This window comes from Coregonus lavaretus (assembly GCF_964263955.1).
Source record: "Coregonus lavaretus genome assembly, contig: HAP1_SCAFFOLD_464, whole genome shotgun sequence".
Lineage (NCBI taxonomy): Eukaryota > Metazoa > Chordata > Actinopteri > Salmoniformes > Salmonidae > Coregonus > Coregonus lavaretus.
Window position 1 is genome coordinate 125,982 of NW_028164474.1, and position 19,372 is coordinate 145,353.

Sequence of the window (19,372 nt, forward strand, 5' to 3'; positions counted from 1 at the left end):
TTCTCTTCTCCTTCTTCTCCACCAGTTGTATTTGATTGAGTTTTCTGAGAGTTTCTTGGTCCTGTTCTTTCTGGTTGTGTTCCTTTTTCCGGTACAGATCCACTTGATGGGCTATATGATCTGTATAAACACCTTTTGTCATGCTCCCAAGTCCAACCACTTCTGCCAGTTTGCTCCTTACCGGTGAGGGCAGTCCCATCTGTAGTTTAGCTCTCAAGATTGACTGCTCAATTTGACTCACATCTGGATCATTTCCGGTAATATTTCTCCACACTTGATGAACTCTTGACACGTAGGCTCTCGGATTTTCTTGTTGTCCTAGTGGGTCAATCAGAATGTTGTCAGGATGCACATTTGTTGGAAACGTATCTTTCAGTGCTCTCCACAGCCGATTCCTGCTTGCAGCCAACAATTCAGGATCATTCACAGCAGTTCCCACGTATCTATGAAGTCCAGCTCTCTGAAAAATTTCTTCCATTACTGGAATCCCAAGGAGATTAGCCAAAAGTCTCTTAATGTCTCCTATGGCAGACTGTGTTCCCACCGTAATTTCTTCCAACTTTGAAATCCAAGGATATGCTCCATCTTGAAGAGTAGGCAGCTTCTCAAGTATATCTGACATATCGGTATTCTGCAAAGGCTTATATTCTAGGTTTTGTCCTCGAATGATCACCGGCATAATTTTCTTACTAGTGCCATCTTTCCTTGGCCTCAATGTATATCTCTTCTCAGATTCTTGGGATTCTTTTCTCAGCAGCTTCTTGAGTCGTTCTTCCAGTTCTTTTACTTCTTCTAAATCATTGGCCTTATACAGGTATGATACGCATCGGTCTATATCTCTTTCTATTTCTTCTGTGTTAGTCATTGGAGGATAAAATCCTCTTGAACATGAAGCACCTTTAGTCTCCAAATCTTCATCGTTGTCTCCATCTTCATTTTCATCAGAGCTCGAATCGCTTGTATTCTTCTTCTTCCAACTTCCATCACCCCTTCTTTCCGCTCTGGCCAACCTCTGTCTGATGACAGGGTCATATCCACCCATGGTCTCTTCTGAATCACTCTGATCATCATCATCATCATCATCATCATCAAGTTCCATCCTCCTTGATCTCACTCTACCCTTAGTCTCCAGACATCTCGTTGTCTTCCTGCCTTTGGAGTTTGGATTCATTTTTATGGTCGTTTCTGCTTGTCCTCTCTCTATTATTCGTTCATCTTCATCTCTGATGCAATAGTCACCCTCCTGAATGATCACTGGAAGCTGAGGATAAACGTCCTTAAACTTGGCTTCTTTCTCATAAGGTGGGGGTGTTTTTGCTGAATCCATATATGAGAAAGGTGTATTGACTTCTGCAATCAGTTTTTCTGTCACCTTCACCTCTTTTGCCATTTTCTCTGTACCTCTGTCTCTCTTATCTTTTGTATCTTTTATCAGTTTTTGTCCTTCATTTTCAAAAAGCTTAAGAACACCCAGCTCTCTTTGTCTTTTTTCTTTACGAAGTTTTCCTTTCTTCCCCTTCTTTTGATCTGTCTTATACGTGGATACAAGCACTTGCATTATCTTGATGACGTCTGGATTAAGCATGCCTTCCAATGGCCATGGTTGTTCAATGTCAGGCCAACGTTTATTCCATTTTTCAGATAATTTTGCTATACCATTAACTAGAGGATTACTATTCTGTACTACATGAAGAGGAGTAATTGCTTTTGTAGTTTTGATGTCCTTTTTCCCCATTGTAATGACTATGTTATGTGTTTCCCTCTAGTTTCCCCCTTTTTTTTTTTTTTTTTTTTTTTATTTATTAAAAAATAATTAATCAATTAATCAAATCAATCAATTAACCAATTAAATCAATCAAAAATCAATCAATCAATCAACTAATTCAATCAATCAATCAAATCAATCAATCAATCAACTAATTCCATCAATCAATCAAATCAATCAACTAATCATTAATCAAATCAATCAATCAATTAATCCAATCAATAAACCAATCAATCAAGTCAATCAATCAATCACTAATCAAATCAATCAATCAATTACCAATCAATCAACCAATCAATCAAATCAATCAACCAATCACCAATCAAATCAATCAATCAATTACCAATCAATCGAATCAATCAATCAATCCAATCAATCAACTAATTAAATCAATAAATCAATCAACTAATTCAATCAATCAATCAATAAATCAAATCAATCAATCAACCAATGAACCAATCAATCAATCAATCAACAAATCAAATCAATAAATCAATCAACTAATTCAATCAATCAATCAATTATTAATCAAATCAATCAATCAACTAATCAATCAAATCAATCAATGAATTACTAATAAATTAATCAATCAATTAAATCAATTAATCAATCAACCAATGAACCAATCAATCAATCAATCAACAAATCAAATCAATAAATCAATCAACTAATTTAATCAATCAATCAATCAATCAATTATTAATCAATCAATCAATCAATTACTAATGAAATCAATCAATCAACTAATCCAATCAATCAACTAATCAATCAAATCAATCAATCAATCAATCAACAAATCAAATCAATAAATCAATCTAATTTAATCAATCAATCAATCAATCAATCAATCACTAATCAATCAATCAATCAATTACTAATGAAATCAATCAATCAACTAATCCAATCAAGTCAATCAATCAATTACTAATCAAATGAATCAATCAATTAATCAAATCAATCAACTAATCCAATCAATCAATTACTAATCAATCAAATCAATCAATCAATTACTAATCAAATCAATCAATCAATTAATCCAATCAATTACCAATTATTCTGTGAATTTTATTTTACCAAATTATTGATTAGTGGCAATCTTACCACATCCGATGAGGAAGAGTAAAGGAAAGAAGTCAACTCCAGAGCAATTCAAAAATAAAATACCTGTACCAGCAACACTACCCAATTGCTTAATAAGTACCTAATTACTTTAATTTTACAGAATAATGTTAATGCTGGATTTCCAAGACAACTCTAATCAAAACAAGTCATTGACGGAAACTGTAATGTGGAAATATCAATTACATCAATTCATCAGTCTGTTGCCAAGTTCCTGCGAAATGGTCACAACATGAAAAATTCTATGTAGACACAATGTATCAATTAAATCCTGTAAGGGAAAGTAGGTTTTGTGGATAAGAACAGTACTGGCCTTAATTTGGGTGGGTGGTTGTCATCGATGCCAGCTGATGTTAGCACCTCCTCTCTCTCTCTCTCTGTCTCCTCCTTCTCGTCTCTCGTATGACAGAAAGACAAAAGAACAAGCAAGAATTTAGTTCATCATTATTTATATATATATATATATATATATATATATATTCTTTCACATTCACGCTAAGAAATAAGCAAACAGCTTAACTCAGGAATATTATAAATAGCTCAATAACATTTTATTTTATTCATTTATTTTATTATTATTATTTTTAATCCGTTAATATATCTCTCATTCACCAACTCAACCGATTATCAACAAAACAGTTTTACAGTCAAGCAACAGTTAATTCAAGAGAACATTTCACTTGTGTGCAAAATTCCCCCTCCCGTTTTCTTTTTTGTCTGCACTGAAAACGGACTCTCCCGTTCTCTCTCCAGTTCAGTGCAGGGGAGTGGCTAAACTCATAAATCCTACGCGTGCGCAGTTCAGTCACCAATGTGATTTCAGAGTGGAAGGAGCTATAGACTGTTGCTCCGTTCTCTTCTCCCATAGACAATAACACCTAAGACTTTAACAGAGCTCACAAACTGAACACATAGAACATACAAGACATATCCAACTTCGAAGTTTGTTATCACTTATCTGCAGACTTATAGTAATGATGTTATCAAATATAAAACATCTCTATACACTCTTAAAAAGTCCTCCCTGTAGGCATGATTAGTTAGTAAACTATAGAGACTCATAAGATCTTTAAACTTATTGTCCTTCCAGGGGGCTCATAGTTTATATAGTTTAAGAATTACAAACGTTCTCACAAACAGAGACTCATAAGATTTTTAACCTTAACTTCGTTGTAGGGGTTTTAACTTTTTACTCTAGGGGCTTAACTTTTGAAAACAAAAATACCTAACACATTTATTTACAAGAGACTAAAAACTCTGGTCAAAGCCTTAGTCGACACACATCTGGAAGTAATCAGAGACCTCTCCACGTACACACATGTAGCAGCATTCTCTCTGTCTCACACACACACACACACAGAGACATACAGGATCCATTTATACAGAGCAAGCTTGCTTATCGCCGTTCCTATTTCTTTTATATTCCTTTTGCTAAATTTCTGCTACCTTAAGTTGCCGACATTAAATGAGAGGTCACATTGGACATACAATCCGTCAACCATATTCCAAGAGGTAACATACAATTTAATATATGTCGTACAAACTCACTGTTCCCAGAACAGACCCGAGAGTCAATCTAACAACTCTCCTAGGTTTTACGGCCATCATATGGATGCCTTGGTCTCAAGGGCTTGCTTAAATTAACGGCGCCCTAAAAGTATACTGTTGACTCATATCAAGCGTTATCCTCTAAGCCTTTCATTGGACACTCCTTTCACTTTTATTCAAGGCAAAATATGTGTGTCCAAATCGGTGTGCCCTATAGACACTCCCCACTGTTTGCGTTGTTCTCAACGCAAACTAATTCAGAAAATTTAGAACGGAACTCCTACCACACAGCAAACACCAGCAAAACGCACGCACAAGTAATTTAACGGTACATCTCTAACGCACACACTCTCTGGACTCACAAAACGGCCAGCGCCCAATGTAAGGGATTAAAGCTCACCTTATATTTGCCGGCTTCTTTGAGCGGTAGTCGTTTTGTAGCCCAGGAATGGAATGCAAAGAAAAGACGTAACACGCCCCAAAAATAATAAAAATTAAAACTACCTCGTCGCCATTAAATGTAGTGCCTAAAAGACACACCTTTGCTGGTCCATGCTTGTGATGATAAGGAAACCGCCGACACTGTACTCTGTTTTCAAAGGTTTATTATAACAAAGGTTCCAGCATCGGAATTTGACAGATTCTGCAGATATCTGTGAGACAGCACAGCCAATCAGTAATTTGCTATTCTCCCTATTCTATTGTTCAAGACATGGTTTTATATCATTTATGACGTAATATGGTGTGATCCTAAAAACCAATCCCTGGCCGTTTCTACCCCTCTCCCCATATCGTCTTTCCATGAACATCAGTAATGCTTTCCAGATGTTTTCAACAAAGTAGAGCAAAGTTCATCTATTCCACCATTTTGCCACATCAGCATTTCTAGACTCTTAAGATACTACAGATGCTAAATCAAACTGGCTTAAATCTTTATTGGCTTCCAAAGGAAAGCATGAATTTAATCCATATGCTTTGGCCAGTGGTTGTGTCTTATTCACTGATGATAATTACATTTTAGTCATTTAGCAGACACTCTTATCCAGAGCAACTTACAGTAGTGAGAGCATACATTTTCATGCTGATCCCCAATGGGAAGCAAACCCACAACCCTGGCTTTGCAAGCTCTATGCTCTACCAACTGAGCTATACGGGACCTAATGTAACCTATGTTTTTAGCGCATGCTTATACATAAGAAGATACATTACATGACCAACAGTATGTGGACACCTGCTCGTTGAACATCTCATTCCAAAATCATGGGCATTAATATGGAGTTGGTCCCCCCTTTGCTGCTATAACAGCCTCCACTCTTCTGGGAAGGCTTTCTGCTAGATGTTGGAACATTGCTGCGGGGACTTGCTGTGGCTTCCATTGAGCCACAAGAGCATTAGTGAGATCGGGCATTGATGTTGGATGATTAGGCCTGGGTCGCAGTCAGCGTTCCAATTCATCCCAAAGGTGTTTGATGGGGTTGAGGTCAGGGCTCTGTGCAGGCCAGGCAAGTTCTTCCACACCGATCTCGACAAACCATTTCTGTATGGACCTCGCTTTGTGCATGGGGGCATTGTCATGCTGAAACAGGAAAGGACCTACCCCAAACTGGCATTGCACATGGTAATCTTAGGCTTGTGTGCGGCTGCTCGGCCATGGAAACCCATTTCATGATATTCCCAACGATAGGTTATTGTGCTGACGTTGCTTCCAGAGGCAATTTGAACTCTGTAGTGAGTGTTGCAACTGAGGACAGACGATTTTTACGCATTACGCGCTTCAGCACTCGGCGGTCCTGTTCTGTGTGGCCTACTACTTCAACAACGTAAAAATACCTTACATTTCTTCCAAAAATAATACGAATTGTTATTGTTAGATTAATAATTTGATTAATTAGATTAAACAAAGACATATAGGCCTACTCAATAACATACAAATAACTATTCTAGTGGTGACTCAAATCTGTAGCCTATAGTATGGTGAGTAGCCTAGATAGCTAATTTAGAAACAATGGAAATCGACAACTGTGTCTCTGGCTCTGTCTTTATCCATTTCTTTCTTGGAAGAATTTTCCTATCCTAGAGTCTGAGACATTGTGGGAATCTGTGGTAGAGAAGAATAATATGACAATTTAGCATAGACACTATACATTACCCCTTGTTACCGTCATCATGATTTCTATAGTTTAGGCATATAGCTAGCTAGGCATAGCTAGTTGTTGTGTTACCCAGCTAGCAATAATAGTGCTTGTGTTGACATAAGTAGCTAGATAGCTAGCTAGCTACCTTTAACATGCTGGATGTCTCACAAAATACCCTTGGGCTATGGATACCCTGAGAACAATGTTCAGGGAAGATAAGACCATCGAGCCCAGCTAATGTTAGCTAGCTAGTTAGCTCGCAAGTAGCGACCATAGTATTTTTGCCAGCTTTAGGTAGCTAGCTAGCTAATCAAGGTTAGAAAAACGAGTTAGCTAGCGTGCTAGCTAATCCCCAAAAACATCAACAGATTGCATGGAAAGTATATTCTGTAGATGGTAACTAGCTAGCTAGCTAGCCTACTTTGTAGGCCCAACAACAAAGCCAGTTAATGTTTGCTAGCTAGCTAGCTAACTAGCTAGCTACAGTTAGCTAACATTAGCTAGCCAACACTATATTAGCATTGACATGAAATCAGTCAGAATACCTAAAAAAAAAAGACATGCTATAGTAAACTTAACATTTGTAACAAGCATTGTAACAAGAAGGGCTGTGGCGGTCATTAAATTTCGTCACCCGGTGACTGTCAAGCAAATAACTGCCAGTCTCACAGTAATTGACCGTTAATTAACATAAACACATTTAGCATCTCCTGGCTTCCACGTATAGCCTACAAGCCACTGATGCAGACCTTTGGAACATATACATTTTTTTAAAAGTATAATAAATCCATGTAATATAGCCTACACCATCACAATAAATCCATTATTTATTTTAGACAGGTCTGAAGAAACATGATATGAAGAAAATGTAGTCTATTTCAGAAGAACAGAATAGCATACTCTGAGTTGTCCTTATGTTAGGCCCTGATATGGCTATGCCATATGGCTGTGGGCTACACTAGTTCATTTAGCAGACAAGATTTGCTTAGAATTCCGTGGCATTATTTTATACTATTGTTAGATTAATTTGGATTTTAAGAATAATGACTAAAGAATTTCACCCCAAACACAGTATAAATGTTAGAATTATCATGTAGTGTCAACCCACTAACAGAGGGGGCGTTACTAACCATTCAAGGGGGAAGGCGGGAACTGTTTAAGGAAGCCACCTAAAGGTGGGAGGAGCATAGTGTCTTTGTTTGTCAAGGGGTATAAAAAACAGGATATTTGTGTTTTTGAGCAGAGCTCTCCATGAATAAATTTACCGATAATTACTTGTGGATTGTGGACCTTGAATCATTGATGATTAAAACCAGAGCTTTACAACCTCTGGTAATGATTCAAGCTTAGGTCGAATTAGAGATAGAAATTCACATGACAGATTGGTCCTTCGAGCCGGATCTTAATACATCTTTATCGTTCTAGAGACACCGATATCCGTGCACGGCCGGGTGAATGCATCCGTGAAGAATAGTCCTGGCCTTCGACGTTAAGGTTAATAAACAGGCCGGTGATTACTCTTTATGAACGATAAAGACGTTAACAAGTTTGAAAAAGCATTTTAATCCAGACTGCGAGGAAAAGGTCAGTAATTTTTATTCATGGTTTTGGTAAAATGAGTTGAACTTAGTTACCAAAGTCAAAGAAGGTAATAATTATTACGACAGGGAGGGTCCGCAATTGATCCTAGAGGTAAATAGCTATTACAAAAAAAATAACTAGTCCGAAATGACATGGTAGTGAATTGCAATCACAAATGTAAACTAAGTTAATATTGGCATTGTACGAATTGCAATGTTCAGTATAAACAGGGAAATAATTATCATCGTATGAGAGGGATATGTCGGGAGTTCTATATGCGACTGGGCATTTGTTAGAACTTTGCAAACAAGTTTATCAGATGATAAGGTCGTGTAAGTGTGAGACTTAATCCCTCGGGAGACATGATCATAATTTCAGGGGTGGAGGAAAAAATAAGTTGCGTGAGGAAAATTGGGTAACTTACTCTTTTCATGAAACCGGAGTTTTAAATAGAAACTCTGGGTTAGGGGTTAAATAATTTTAAAGGGTTAATTACAAAAGCAAGAGGCGCACTAAGAGATTAGCTCCTACGAAAATAATTTGGGAGTTAATTATTTAAAAAACAAAAAGCGGGGAAGGGATTTCTTATTGTTCCGCCATGGGAAAGACATCTTCTAAACAAGTCCGAGAATTAACGGGAGATGAAAGAAATATGTTTTAGGGATCCATTTGGGAGAAGAGGTATGAATTTATTGGGCATCTCGAAGTAGAACAATTTGAATTTATGATCAAATAGATGCATGTAGACTGGAACTAATTTGAAAGAACAGCGAAAAGAGGGGCGTGAGACAGCGAGTGTGTTTTTTTTTAAGCGCGAAAATGCTTTAATGGGGACAAAGGAATATTTAACCATCGTGACTGCAGGGGAAAAGGAGGATGACAGTCAATATTTTTGGTTCAACGGGTAAAATGTTGAAAAAATGATTAGTGTCAATTAAGAATTGGCTAAAAACACCACAAAGCGATTATTTGAGAGGTACCTATAAAATCCAACGATGTGGTCCTCTGTAGCTCAGCTGGTAGAGCACGGCGCTTGTAACGCCAAGGTAGTGGGTTCGATCCCCGGGACCACCCATAATAAAAAATGTATGCACGCATGACTGTAAGTCGCTTTGGATGGAAGCGTCTGCTAGATGGCATATTATTATGCATGTGTCTGGACTTTCGCACTCAAACATAGACGTACGTAATGGGTGAGAAGGTGGAGAATATTTGCGTTTTTGGTCAGTTGGCAGACGCTCTAATCCAGAGCGACTTGAAAAACCAATAGAGAGTTGAATTGAACTATTCTGTTGTGTTGGGCATTTGAATGGCATAAGGTGAAATATGTGTGTATGAGGAAATTCAACGGCGGGTATGAATGATAACCGGATACTACTTAGTATTTGGTTGGTTAAATGCTAAATAAAAGATTTGAGGCGTGGTTATGGGGTAACTAGGAAGACGCACTTATTCAATAGAGAATGGGTGGAGAGAGAGTTTTTACGTGTATTAAAAGTTGCATAAGATAACTAGTAGTATTCTAAATAATCTATGAAAATATGTTACAAGTACGAATGGCATTATTTCCTAAGAAGGTAGATTGTAGGGAAGTTTCCCGCGCCTCCCCCATAATGTAGGAAGGAGCAGGAGAGGGGGGGGGAGTGAGAGACAGGAAAATACAAATGGTTGGAAGATTTTAAAACTATAATTTATTTTCGTTACAGGGAAGCAAGTGGCATTGGCTGTTGTGCGGGGGGAATAGCACCAGCCTGTGGTGGGTTCTGGATTTGTTATAAATAACTTTATATTTTAAACTAAAATGAATAGACTACAATTGGAACATCAGAAAAAGGACAATATAATTCGTAATAGTTATTATAATTATTATTGATAGTTATTGCAGTTATTATTATCCTGAGTGGCGCAGTGGTCTAAGGCACTGCATCGCAGGGCTAACTGTGCCACTAGAGATCCTGGTTCGGATCCAGGTTCTGTCGCAACCGACAGCGACCGGGAGACTCATGGGCGGCGCACAATTGGCCCAGCGTCGTCCAGGGTAGGGGGGAAAATGGCCGGCAGGGATGGAGCTCAGTTGATAGAGCATGGTGTTTGTAACGCCAGGGTTATGGGTTCGATTCCCACGGGGGGAGGCCAGTAAAAAAAAATAAAGATAAAAATAATAAAAATGTATTCACTAGGTTGCTCTGGATAGGAGCGTCTGCTGGGTGACTAGAATGTAAATGTATTATCATTGATTCAGTAATGATAGGAGGGAAGTAGCGATAGAGCTGAGAGGGTTGAGAGTTGAGGACAAGGAGAATGATTTGTGGCTCTGGTTGGCGGGAAAAAGGAGAGGCAGAGACAGACTTAGAGAGACAGAGGAAGTTAGAGAGGGAGAGAATAAAAGAAAAAGAGAGAAGGAAACTGTTTAGGTTTGAAAAACAAGCAGGCTGAGAGACAGAGATAACAGTTTCTGGACCTTGAAAAGCAGAGACTAACAGAGTAAGAAAAGGAACAGACGAGAGCAGAGTATTTAATGGCCACTAGGGGAAATAGCTGGGATCGGTAGAACTCCAGGATAGAAGAGGAGAGAGATTTACTAGGGGGTGGATCAAATAATTGATAATGGATCATTTGAATGAGATCACATGTAGCAGATTTAGAGTAATCAATTAAATAATCATTGTATACTCGAGAAATTTTGAGGGATTTTATGAAGTTAGGCAGTATTTAGGTCATAAGAGGGAGCTACCAAATTAAGTTGAGCCTAATTATCTTTGATTGTTATTTTTCAATTGGGTTTTTCAAATAAAATAAAAACACACCCAGCATGATGTTTATAAAGGGTTGTTATGTTGAATTTAGGGAATTTTCAACAGTTCATAGGTGGTGTTTACTATGCTGTGGGATGGAACGGTTTATTGGGTGATATTTGAAACTAAATTCATGGAATAAGCTGCAGTAATCAGAAGAATGTACAATCTAAGGCGAGACAACTATTGCCTAGATCATTGATTTAGCAATAGGGTCAGGTAGATAAGGACTAGAAAAAAAAAGAAGAAAAAAATTAGATGAAGAATGATGAGCTTTTTGGTAAGGATAGACTTCTGTAAAGCTTGGGTCGTCATTATGTACTGCATACGGGTAAATCAAGTGATCTTATCTATGGGAAGGCAATGGCAGCCCATGGTAAAATCATTTGGAACTCTGAGGAGGAAGAACAGGTTATGTTGTTGCTCTCTTCCCAAACAGTCTTAGCTTTTCATAAATATATCAGGGATGTTACCCAAATGGTAGAGAGTAAAGAGGGATGACATTGGTCGTGGTTTAAAGATGATGGGTTTTTTTTGGTGGGCTATTAGAGATAACTGGGTTAATCACGAACATAGAGGTTTTTATTCTTTGTTGCTAGGCAGAATACTTAGGTGACCTAAAAAAAAATGGACTTGTCATGTCCAACAATCAGTCTTCAGGTCAAGACCGGGAGAGCCGGGGTAGAACAGAGGTTGAACTAAACATAAGTGTTTTTACAAGATAAGAGATTGTTTGATTGGATTACTAATTGATTCTGAACTGAATGAAAGTCGAATTTAGCCGCCATAAAGACAAAGGAAGTGGGAGGAGCAATAAAGAAGCAAAAGACAATCTAAAAAATGAAAGGCATGGCAATTGGTTGATAAAAAACCCAAGGGAATGTTTAGGAAGGTGGAAAAAATTGACACATAAGCAGAACTATGTGTCAAGAGGGGGAAAGAGGCTAATTGTATTAGATAATATACGAAGGAGAGGACAAAATACTTAAAAAGACAACAACATTTTTTAGATAGTCTAAAAAGAGAATGCAGTCAGAAATTGTTACATTAATCTGAACATGTGTGAAGATAGTTTATTAACCACACCCGTATGTCAGAGGTTTTGTGCCCCACAGGTGAACTAAAGGAGAAGGTGACCCACTATCTAACCAGGTGACTGGTGAGCATCCAGTCACTAGAAGGAAAACTGGAAGCAGGCCTGTTGGGAAGGGCCCTATCAGGTTATGTTGGTAACCACCTTGGCCATTAGAATAGCAGAGAGAGGAACCTGGGTCCATGTTACCCACTGCAAGAAGGTAGGACCACATACAAGCACCGCTTAGCACACGCAGAGTTGACGAGCGGAACTGCGCCACAGGGTGCGGGGGTCATCTCTGTCAACGAAGATCTCCTACCCAGACCTATCATCACTGTAGTGTGTTCCTAGGGTGTGAGTATGGGGTGGTACCGAGCAGAAGGACTCAAGACAGGAGAGGGTTGGCGGTTTTTGGGAATATGGGTGACCCTGAGCTGCATCATAGTCTCGGCAATAGTCGTGGTAGGTCAAAATCCACCACCACCTTGCACCAATTACGCTATGGCCTTACCATTATTAAGAAATAAAGGGAAAGCGACCCGACATACTGACCATCAAGGGAAAGTGATCTACAAAATAGGAGTCAGAGAGGGGTGGGGAGTAAGATTCAAAATTAGGATTAGGGATCTTATCAGAGCGGATAAGCAAGCAACAGGGGATTATAAGATCCCGTTGTATTTATGTTCAGCTCCCTCGGCAGATTGTTCCTGGGCTCAGGTATTTAGATATACTGGGGGACGGAGAGATGAGACGGGGGGGGGGGGGGGGGGCTGGACGTGAAGATGGAGGATAAGAAGGTATAACGACATCCCCACGGAAATGGTAGTAACAATAGTAAAGGTCACTAAAGAGGACATGAGAAGAACTTACTGGGCTTGCGCGGACGTATACGGACGGGATACTTGTCTAAGATTATATTTGATGGAGTCAAAGGATATAGAGGGAGCAGGTACTGTCATTAATCCACTAACAGCAATAGACCGAGTAAATCAGTCAAGGGATGACGGAGTCAATTCAACTAACCCGTCCACTATGAAATATTTTCTCCTACAAGAATGGAACAATGGGGAAGTGGAGGGGGTCCCTGATGAGAATCTCTGGTTAAAGTGGATGAAATACACCGCTAGGGCCTTGGGGGAGACAAATTGTTATGCATGCTCCATTGGGTGACCAACAATGTTGACCGCCCCAATGCCAAAGGCAATGTTTCCCTGTGTATTAGACCTGGGGTCCAATCAAAAAGAGCCAAATTGCACAGGGATTGGGCTGGCAAAATTGACATACTGGGCCAGCCCACCTAGATTCACTTTAACTCCTGGCGAATACCAGTGTTACAGACATAGAAATGGCACCCGTAACTTGGGTGATTTTGATGGCTGTAAGGAGATAATTAATGTGACTGATGTATGGTGGTGCACTAAAAAAGGGAGCATTCGGCAGACATTACCAGAGGGATGGGTGGGTACTTGTGCACCAGTATTTTTGGTCCAACCTGTAAGAATTGGTCATCAAAGACCAGTGACAGGAAGAATAATTAGGAGAAAAATAAATAAGGAAGGAAGGAAATAGCCCAATTTGGATAGACGGTATAGGCATCCCCAGGGGTGTTCCAGACGAATACAAAGCTATAAATCAAACATGGGAGAGTTTTACTACAACATTTTTCTGGTGGGTGACAAACAAAAATATGGATTGGATAAATTATATCTATTACAACCAACAGCAATTTATTGACAAGACTAGAGATGCAGTAAAGGGGATCTCTGAGCGATTATCCGCCATCCCGCTCATAACTTAGTAGAGGTTGGTTCTAGATCAGGCAGAAAAGGCCGGTGTCTATAGAAAGATAAGCCATTGTTGCATATTTATCCCTAACAACACCACACTGGATGGGACAGTCACCAGAGCTCTTACAGAATTAACTGCACTAAGTGAAGGATGAACTGAACTCAGAAGTTAGTACATTGTGGATAGGGTGGTTTGATGAAATATTTGGTAAATGGAAAACCCTAGCAGCCACCATCTTAGGAGCGATCAGTGTTTGTATGGGTATTCTTGTATTATGTGGTTGTTGTCTTGTTCCCTGTGTCCGAGGATTGGTGAGTCAGGCGTTGGTGAAATGCAGTATCTAAACAATGATGAGAGATGGACTGACTCCGGACTCTGACCAGGGGAATGTGAAAAACAATCCTCCAGGCTTGGTGGATGACGAGGATTTGGACCCTGAAAGACCGCAATTGGATGAAATGTTTATTAGTTCTGATGTGATCTCTGACATTAATCATGCTTGTAAAATACATTTATCCTGAATGTGGGAATATTTAGTCAAAGGGGTGGATTGTTAGATTAATTTGGATTTTAAGAATAATGACTAAAGAATTTCACCCCAAACACAGTATAAATGTTAGAATTATCATGTAGTGTCAACCCACTAACAGATGGGGCGTTACTAACCATTCAAGGGGGAAGGCGGGAACTGTTTAAGGAAGCCACCTAAAGGTGGGAGGAGCATAGTGTCTTTGTTTGTCAAGGGGTATAAAAAACAGGATATTTGTGTTTTTGAGCAGAGCTCTCCATGAATAAATTTACCGATAATTACTTGTGGATTGTGGACCTTGAATCATTGATGATTAAAACCAGAGCTTTACAACCTCTGGTAATGATTCAAGCTTAGGTCGAATTAGAGATAGAAATTCACATGACAAATATTTTATAGTATGAAGAATACAATTGAACATAGCTGAACAAAATATAAATCATATTTTCTCCAAACGATTTGAGGGAGTGCACACATGCGTTTATTCTGTGTTGAGCGGTTAACAAAGAAACAGGAACTCCTATATGCTGAATTTAGTTATTTATGTAACTTTAGTTGTGATACAAACATTGACCTATATGTTTTGATTGTTAAATACATTCTAAGGCTGCATGACGCGACTCTAATGTTGATTTGAAAAAAGTCTCATGAAAAGCATGAGCTCTGCTTTGTTTTCTTGTGCAGGCTGTACACACTTCATCAGTCTCTCATTAACAATTTGACAAGCACTTGATAATGCCTCAAACTTCCTGGCGGCATCCTTTTTGTGTGGCCGTAATGCCCCTTAAAACAATCCATGCATTTTGCTGCCAGTGGCCATTGTGCCCTTGAGCTGAATATCATAATTATAATTCCCTTCTCCCGGCAGCATTCTTCAAAGCACCTCTCACTCAAATGGCTCTCCATCACGTGATCGGGTCTTTCTCACAAACTACAAGGGAAGACAGACACATCTGGGACGCAACCGCGCACATCCTTATCCAATTCCGAAGTGCATATTGAAGATATTGGAAGAACTGTCCACATTTACTTTTCGTCAGCCAACAAGATGAGTAGGCCTAACGAACAGCAAAAGCACTAGCCTATGTCAATCCCCCATAGTACAAAAATTGACCTATTCTATTCTGTGCGAGAAATAAATATTCCAAACACAGTCTGGGACAGTTGTGAGATAGATCCCAAATTAGTACAGCCACTAGCATCAAAAAAGCTTTGGCAGTAGGCTATAAGCGCGAATGTTCCATTAGTGGGAAAACACCATTCTCAAAAGCGACTGCAAATGATCTTCCCCAAACTTGAAACTCACGCACTGCGATTGTATGCCAGTTAGGCTCTACACCCGCTGTAAAGCGCATTAATGTGCTTAATTTTAAGAAGTTATTTGGCCACTTTAGTTGTGATACAAACCTTATAAAAACATACATTACCAGTCAAAAGTTTGGACACACCTACTCATTCAAGGGTTGTTCTTTATTTTTACTATTTTTTACATTGTAGAATAATAGTGAAGATGTCAAAACAATGAAATAACACATATGGAATCATGTAGTAACCAAAAAAGTGTAAAAAAATCAAAATGTATTTTATATTCTTCAAATATTTACATTTACATCATTTAGCGGACGCTCTTATCCAGAGCGACTTACAGTTAGTGAGTGCATACATTTCTATTTTTCATACTGGCCCCCCGTGGGAATCGAACCCACAACCCTGGCGTTGCAAACGCCATGTTCTACCAACTGAGCTACATCCCTGGGACAGTAGCCACCCTTTGCCTTGATGACAGCTTTGCACACTCTTGGCATTCACTCAACCAGCTTCATGAGGTAGTCACCTGGAATGCATTTCAATTAACAAGTGTGCCTTCTTAAAAGTCAATTTGTGGAATTTCTTTCCTTCTTAATGTGTTTGAGCCAATCAGTTGTGTTGTGACAAGGTAGGGGTGGTATACAGAAGATAGCCCTATTTGGTAAAAGACCAAGTCCATATTATGGCAAGAACAGCTCACATAAGCAAAGAGAAACGACAGTCCATCATTATTTTAAGACATGAAGGTCAGTAAATACGGAAAATGTCAAGAACTTTGAAAGTTTCTTCAAGTGCAGTCGCAAAAAACATCAACCGCTATGATGAAACTGGCTCTCATGAGGAACGCCACAGGAATGGAAGACCCAAAGTTCATTAGAGTTACCAGCCTCAGAAATTACAGCCCGAATAAATGCTTAACAGAGTTCAAGTCACAGACACATCTCAACATCAACTGTTCAGAGGGGACTGTTTGAATCAGGCCTTCATGGTCGAATTGCTGCAAAGAAACCACTACTAAAGGACACCAATAATAAGAAAATACTTGCTTGGGCCAAGAAACATGAGCAATGGACATTAGACCAAGTGGAAATTTGTCCTTTGGTCTGGAGTCCAAATTTGAGATTTTTGGTTCCAACCACCGTGTCTTTGTGAGACGCGGTGTGGGTGAACGGATGATCTCCGCATGTGTAGTTCCCACCGTAAAGCATGGAGGAGGAGGTGTTATGGTGTGGGGATGTTTTGCTGGTGACACTGTCTGTGATTTATTTAGAATTCAAAGCACACTTAACCAGCATGGCTACCACATCATTCTGCAGCGATACGCCATCCCATCTGGTTTGGGCTTAGTGGGACTATCATTTGTTTTTCAACAGGACAATGACCCAACACACCTCCAGGCTGTGTAAGGGCTATTTTACCAAGAAGGAGAGTGATGGAGTGCTACATCAGATGACCTGGCCTCCACAATCCCCCGATCTCAACCCAATTGAGATGGTTTGGGATGAGTCAGAGGGCAGAGTGAAGGAAAAGCAGCCAACAAGTGCTAAGCATATGTGGGAACTCCTTCAAGACTGTTGGAAAAGCATTCCAGGTGAAGCTGGTTGAGAGAATGTCAAGAGTGTGCAAAGCTGTCATCAAGGCAAAGGGTGGTTATTTGAAGAATCTCAAATATAACAAAGATTCTGATATGTTTAACACTTTTTTGGTTACTACGTGATTCCATATGTGTTATTTCATAGTTTTGATATCTTCATTATTATCCTACAATGTAGAAAATAGTAAAAAATAAAGAAAAACACTTGAATGAGTAGGTGTCCAAACTTTTGACTGGTACTGTATATGCCTATGGGCTACATGAGGTGTGCGACTATGATTTGGAAAAAGTCACATAAAAAAGGCATGCGTTTCTTGCCTTACTGCACACAAGCTGAGTATCATTCACAAGTAATAATATATCATCCACAAGTGATAGGCTAATATTGTCACCCATCAGACTATTCTTGATTTAATCCTGTCTTTACATATACTAAATAATATATGTGTGAAATTTGTTTTGATTTAGAATGGACCATTATCATGCACCTGTCTAGAAACATGGACAGTGGGAAAAAATATATTTCATCTATGCACTTAAAAAGCGAATGGAGGACATTTTCCCCAACGGTTCATATTCATGCCAGCCAGGTAGGCTATACTCCTGTTGTAAAGAGAAGCAATGAGCTTAATATTAAGAAAGTTGAGGAATAAATATAATAAGCCTATTAAAGCTGATGGGATCCTCCTCTTTTTAATAGAAGCATCACTATTTTCTCCCACAATTGCATAGCCTATAGAAATGTTGAGCAACATGAGCTCATGGGCTCTCATGAAGTGTTTCTTTCTTAGATTTTCCAACATTTGCATTGATGTCAGTGTGATTAGAGGGACAATAGAGTGCTGAGTACCCTGCAGGTAGCAAGTTTGGTAGGCTACTAATGACCAGCAGCAGTGTCAGAGCTTAGAGAAGCCTAATTACCGTGACTAAGCGGTTACGTGGAATTTGCCATTATGACTCGTGACCGCCAGTGTGGCGGTAGTATGGTCACCATAACAGCCCTAGTAACAAGCATTCATTGTTACATCCCTGTACTTACAGACTGCAAATACAACCAGTTGCATGTTGTTATTACAGTGTAACTATGAATTATGACAATTAATTACAATACTTGTTAGTGTAACTACGTATATAATTACACTGTAATAAGGACCCCTTAAAATGAAGTGTTACCAAGATTGCTATGTCACGTGAGTGGGTTTCCTGACGTGATAAATACTTCTCCAGGCATGGTGAGATCTGAGAAGTTCGTAATGTAACTGAAAAAAAAAAAGATGATCTGAAACGCCACTTGCTCTCGATTAAATGGGTCAGGTGTTAATGAATTACTAGGCTGTGTGTGAGGTCAGATAAATATGGTCTAAAATGGTGGTGCTGTATACTACAGTCTATAGACTGTGAAACAAACTCAACTCTACAATTGGTGACTATAATTTCATTAGAAATGACTGACAAGAAAAGGATCAACTTGGATTAGTCCATGTTTTCATTATACTGATAACTACTGTAGTGTAGTCTACTAGTGAACATTACTGGTAGTCCATGTTTTCATTATACTGATAACTATGTAGTCTACTAGTGAACGTAACTATTAGTCCATGTTTTCATTATACTGATAACTACTGTAGTGTAGTCTACTAGTGAACATTACTGAAGTCCAGTCCATGTTTTCATTATACTGATAACTACTGTAGTGTAGTCTACTAGTGAACATTATTGGTAGTCCAGTCCATGGTTTCATTATACTGATAACTACTGTAGTGTAGTCTACTAGTGAACATTACTGAAGTCCAGTCCATGTTTTCATTATACTGATAACTACTGTAGTGTAGTCTACTAGTGAACATTACTGTTAGTCCAGTCCATGTTTTCATTATACTGATAACTACTGTAGTGTAGTCTACTAGTGAACATTACCTAAGTCCAGTCCATGTTTTCATTATACTGATAACTACTAGTGAACATTACTGCCAGTCCAGTCCATGTTTTCATTACACTGATAACGGATGGACTAAGGACTCCGTTATTAAGGACTATTTATGCACTAGTTGGTCTACAGAGTTAGTGAACAACAATGCACAGTATCTATGTATCCCCACAATGCTTAATGAGCTATAAAGGCTATGTAGTTGTGA